This window comes from Ursus americanus, chromosome 21 (assembly GCF_024610735.1).
Source record: "Ursus americanus isolate L20-20 chromosome 21, mUrsAme1.1.p, whole genome shotgun sequence".
In the NCBI taxonomy this organism is placed as follows: Eukaryota; Metazoa; Chordata; class Mammalia; order Carnivora; family Ursidae; genus Ursus; species Ursus americanus.
In genome coordinates, this window is record NC_142147.1 from 40682723 (window position 1) to 40688537 (window position 5815).

Below are 5815 nucleotides of genomic sequence, written 5' to 3' on the forward strand. Positions count from 1 at the left end.
CCCTCCTCCGTGAAGCACTTTCTCCCTGCTTCCAGGACCCCATGCTCCTGGTTTTCCTCCCACCTGTCCAGCTGCCCCCACCCCAAACACTGGGTGCCCAGGACTCTGCCCACCCTCCTCCTCTCCCATCTTCACCCACCACCTCGGGCAGCGCTTTCGTGTTTTCTGCTGTAGATGCCCACCTGCTTCCCCTTTCCCTCTCCAGATTGTCACGCATTACCCGAGCCTCACCGCCTTCTTCCTGACACACGGGTTTCTCTCCGAAGTGCCTCCCACTGAGAGTCTCCACCTCCCCCAGAATTGAACCTGCGGGGGCCCCCGACCCCAGTGCTGCATCCTGTCCCCACAGCTGAATAAGGCACTGCTTCCTCTGCCGCCTGCCTCCCCGAGGCTGGGCTGGCCGTCCACACCCGGTACTCAGGCGCCCACTTGGCCATGGACACGGGCCTTGAACTGTGGATCCAGGACACGCACCTGGAAGCGGAGGTCACTGTCACTGGGGCATGTGTGGGCCCGAGGCTCTGACGCCCCTGGGAACATGCCAGCTGGAGCCTGGGCTGCTCCGGGCAGCTGGCAGGAGGCGGGGCCCTGCCGCTCAGAATGGACCAGCGGCCCGGCCCACAGGAGGGCCAGGTATGCAGGCCCCAAGGCCTGTGCACAGCTCTCAGAGCTCACGGATCCCTTTGCAGCCTGGGCCTGGACCCTCCCTGTGGGCCCATTGGTGGACAGCTGTGTGGAGGAGCTGCATGCAGCCAATGAGAGCCTGGCTGTCAGGCTCTGGCCGCCTTGGCTTGAGCTTGTCAAACTATTGACATCTCTGTGGGCACCTGGTGTTGTCCCAGCTTCGGCGGTGAGCTGGAGGGAGATAGCAAAGAGGAGGGTGGGACCTGTGCCAAGACCGCGGTGTACAGTGGCACAGGCTGTGAACTGCACAGAAACGCCTGTCCCTGCTTTGGGGTCTGAGAGGACACAACCCTACTGTGTGTGTGTGTGTGTTGGGGGTGGTTCTGAGGAAAACACAGTAGTGGGGCTCTGAAGGGTCATGACCCTGAGGGTGAGGGATTGTCCAGTGCTTGGTGCTGATTTCTTTCTATCTCTCCTTGCTCCAGAACAATCGTGTCCTGCGAACGCCATGGGGAGACACGTGCTGGTTTGTGTGAGGCAAGCTGCCCATGTGAGGAGGTGCCTCTGGCCTGCCGCAGCCCGTGTCGTGAGGGCGGCGTGAGGGACACCAGCCGTCTGGTCAGTGGTGGGGCTTGGGGTCCCGGGCCTTCTGTGGCTGCCCCCAGCAGGGCCACGTCCTGCCCCTAGGGGCTCGAGAGCTGAGCGCCCTCTGCCGTGAGCTGTTTGAGTGCAAGGAAGTGGGACGGCCATGTCACTGTAGCCCCCAAGCTCGCAGTGGGCGAACGCCGTGCCTCCTGCTCGCTGGAGCCCGGTGCGGGGTCCCAAGAGGCAGGTGCCAGGTGACCCCCATCATGGCACCTTTGAGGGTGCAGCCCTCACCGCCCAGCGGTCCTGCTGCTATGTGCTGGGTCCTGCACCTGTTGAGGGGACCCGGGGGGCCAGTCTTTACAGTGCGCGTGGACAGTGGGTACCTAAGCCCCACAGTCAGTGTGACTGGGGCGCGGTTGATCAAGGTGGATGCCCATGGGGTAAAGATGATGATGGAGGCTCAGCTTCCGGGAGGGGACGGGTAAGCTCGGGCAGGGGCTGGGACCGGGTGGATAGTAGATGCTCAGTCAGAGTTGAACAAATGCTGCAGAGAGGGGCTTGGATACGTTCATTAACTCTTCCAACAATGATTCATCAAGGTTTGCCCTGTGCCAGGCACTGGGGACGTAGCAGGCAACAGAATTTGATCTTGGGGTGATGAATACACACGCTTGTGACAAATGACTTGGGTTCCTCCAGAGCTGGCTTGCCCTGCCTGACAGCTGCCAGACTCTGGGCCAGGAGGCTGCCAGTGTGACACGGGCTCGGGCTCGATGTCACCGACCATGTGCCCCTGCCAGTGCAGCTGCCCCATGGGAGGCAGGGGCAGGCCCCACCTGGCTGGGGAGGCCTCCTGGGCTGGGAAGCAATTCTGCCCCCACCCCCTACACCCTGCGCTGCTCCCCCTCCTCCAGGGGGCCTGGGCAGAAGTGTGGGACTGGGAGGGGCATCTTTGGGTGTCCCCCCCCCCCGCTCCCCTCTGGCATCTGAGCACTTGTCCATCACCACCTTCAATGGCAGGACTGTTGAGTTCTCAGGCACCTGTTGTATCCGTCTTTGCTGAGTCCTGTGGCTCCTCTGGCTTGTTGCCCTGTTTCAGGGTAGAAGTGGGGGAAAGGAACAGGTCCAACACCCCATCATGCTCATCCCTCAAGTAGATACTATCCAGCTTAATAAGAACCGGGTCCACCTCCAGGGGGACAGAGCAGGCATGGCTCAGGTAAGCACGCCACTTTGGGGGACATGTGAGTTCGAGGAATCCCAGACCCTCGGGGAAACATTGTGTTCCCTCCAATGTTTCCTCATGTTTCCTCTATTCTGATTATACTCACTTTTCTGTCTCTATCCATCAGAACATTCAGTTTAAAATAACGGAAACACCTCTCCAACCAGCTTAAGAAAGAAAGGCATTTATTGGTTTAGTAGCTGAAAAAAAAAGTCTACAGGTCTCTAGCTTCAGGCATAGCTGGATCCAGGCGCTCAAACAGTGTCCAGAATCTGTACCCATTTCTGGGCTCTACTTTCCTCTGAGGTAACTTCCTCTTCAGGCACATGCTGCCCCACAAACACGGCGGCTACTTTAGCCAACGCCACTGGACAGAGCACCTCATTCTGAAAGGTCCCAGGGCTGCCCCTCATTGGCCCAGCCTGAGTCATGTGACCATCTCTGACGCAGTCACGTGGATGAGCCGATTTCCGGGCCTGGGTCAGGTGCCGGAAGCGAGGGTGGGGTTAACTTCCTGTGAAGTGCTCGGAGGAAGATTGGAGGACTGGCTCCCCGAGGAAATCCACAGAAAGGAGAAAGAGTGCTAAGCAGGACAAAACGAGAAATGTCACTATGATGGTTTTGTCTTTGCCCCTTCACTTAAGATTGTGTCACATGTACCTGAACATTTGAACACCCACTCTGTGCCAGGCAGCACTGGACCCAACATACACGGTCCTGCTCTCCTGAACCTTCCTTTCCTCTGCTCCTTAGGTGGACGGCGAAGCGGTAAATCCCCCCCACCCCGCCCCGCTGTAAGCTTGGATGGGGGGCAGGCTTGTATACGGAACAGCCTCTGCTCCGGCTGCGGGCCGCTGGGGCCAATGGCTCAGCACCACCCTCACCCCGCCGCAGCCCTAGGAGGGCCACACCCGGGGTCTCTGCAGGAACTTCAGCGGTGACCCCGGTGATGACATCGAGGCCCCTGTTACCCTGGAGAAGAAGAGCAAGGCTGGTGGGGATGGCGGTGGCTGCTTGTGCCACCTGAGATGACCAGGGACAGACTGTGTCTGTCCTGTAGGGAGGTGGTGGCTGGCACCTGCAGGATCCGCAGGGGCCACAGCAAAATCAGCTCCGGTCGGTGAGTACGCGGCTGTGTCAGTGATCTGTGTCTCCCTGGGGCCGCATCCTCCACTTGGCCCCGCGGCTGATGCTACAGTCCATCAGGGAGCAAACGTCACCGAGCAGGGCGGGAACTCATCTGTGTGCCTGTTGTTAATGGACAGAAACACTCCTGTACTCCTGAGTCCCCCCAACCCCTTCCCATGATCCAAAGTGTGGTGTGGCAGACACTTCCAGATTCTTTTCCTAGGCCCCAGCCAGGTACATGTTGCTCTGCTTGAAGCCTGTAGTCTACTGATGGCCGTCTGTTTTAACAGCACCTCTGGGCGACTCTGTGATTTCTTGTGTTGTTCCCTGCCTCCCTGTCCACTGGACTGGTTGTCCTTTCCCATCCTTGGAAAGCCTAACCCGAGAGGCCCAGAGACACTGTGCTGAGTCCTCATGGTCCCCCCTGGCTGCCGGCGGGACACTGGGGGCCCCCGAGCCCCTCCAGGAGAGGCCCCACGTGGAGCAGCTCTGGGGACTTCTGGTCAACTGGTCCAGCCCTTCGCCAAGTGTCACCGGTGCAAGGACGCCATGGCCTAAACACAGGCTGCCTCTTCGACCTCCGCCAGTGGGGCCTGGGCCCGTGTCCAGCTCTGCACCCTGCATGGCATCCACCTGCCTGAGTGGTGAGCCAGCCTGGGATACCGTGGGTACCCCCTCACCTTCTGACGAGGACCTCACCCCCTGGGCGGCTAGGATGCTACTTTCCCCAACTGACTGGAACCCCTCGTCCCCAGGGAGACCCTGAGCCCTGCTCCCTGGGATGGTGACCCAAACCTCAAGCCAGAATCAGGGCTCCTTTCAGCCTCTCTCTGACTCCATCTCCCTGCACTTGATCTTGAGGTGTCCTAGTTGCTCATCATGGGCTGCCATTTTTAAATTGCCTGTGGACACGATGTTAATAAACCACATGGAGGGAAAGCGTTAACCAGAAACAAAGCACGCATCCCTGCCTTCCTCCCCAACCTGCAGCCGTTCCCAGGTTTTTCTGACTCTGGTTGAGGAACTGAGGGTTTTCAGGGGTGGCCCTGGGTCTACCTGCCCCTCCCTGCAGGTGTAGCATGTCCAGCCAACAGCTACTATGGCTTCTGGGCCCCCCCTGCCCCGACCCCTGTGCCCGAACTCCTCGCACCGTGCACCTGCCAGCGTGCAGCGGGGCTGCTTCTGCTCGGAGGGCTTCGCCTTGGAGGCGGGCACCTGAGTGCCACCTGCTGGCCGTGCCACCTGCAACCAGAAGGGTCTGCGCCACAGGCCTGGAGACCCGTTCGAGGGCCATCCTCATGCCTGCCGGCTCTGAGAGCTATGCTGGCTGTGCAGGGGTGTCTGGGGCTGCCACGTGGATCTCTGGAGGCCCCCACCAGCACAACTTCCGGGGGGACCCATCGGCAGTTCCAAGGCCCAGCCAGGAGGACGCCAGGACGCCCCCCCCTTCACCGCCTGGGTGGAGGTCAGGCAGCGGGAGCCCTGGGGGGCCACATGGGTCCACAGATGGACGTGGACATGGACATGGCAGGATGGCAGCTGTCACTGCTGGAGGGACAGTTTGGGGTGATCAGATAGGCATGACCTCACTCTAGTCCGGGATCTCAGAGACCCCTGACGACTAATGAACATAAGTGACAACAGGCTGCTGGAGTCCAGAGGCCTTCACTTTGGAGAGGGAGGTACTTAGAACTGGGCAGGGGGCCCCCACCCCAGCCTTGCACTGCAGAGTCTGCCCAACTCTGTGCTGCCACCCACAAGGGTACCCGTGGAGCCTGCTCTGGGAGCCCGAAATCCCTGCATAAAAGGCTCTGAGCTCAACCCAAGGCCCTCAGTGACCTCGTCCCTGCTTCGTCCTCGGAGGAGCAGACCTTGCAGCCGATGTGCACACACTGAGCCCCAGAGCCGGCTGTGGGGGACCAAAGTCGGCTGAGGAGTGCAGGGGGTGTCGTTTGAGTATGTGAGGCCTCCTGCAGGGCCGGGAAGGCAGGAGGTGGGCCTGGGCAGCCTCTCCTGGGCATCATGTCCTGCCCAGAAACTCTGAGGTATCAACAGTTCTAAATTCACACCTGGCCTCCAGGGCATTAGAAAGGTCTGTGTGTCCAGGCCGGAGGATAGAACCCAGCTCATTGAACACTTTGGCAGCTGGAAGACATGGCGTGTGGGCCTCCATTTATACTCTTGTTCTGGGCCCCACAAGTGTGGGGGGGTATGGATGTTGGGCCCCCACCACACAGGCTGTCAGTCGAT

The 5815-nt window shown here is 60.2% G+C and overlaps 1 long non-coding RNA gene across 1 annotated transcript; it reads left to right on the top strand.

Moving 5' to 3' along the window:
* The first annotated feature begins 664 nt into the window (after positions 1 to 664).
* On the top strand, positions 665 to 4554 carry LOC148108250 (uncharacterized). The gene is made up of 3 exons (XR_015720855.1): positions 665 to 850; positions 1110 to 1242; positions 3191 to 4554. It is a non-coding gene; the product is annotated as an uncharacterized LOC148108250 (long non-coding RNA).
* The last annotated feature ends 1261 nt before the right edge of the window (positions 4555 to 5815 follow it).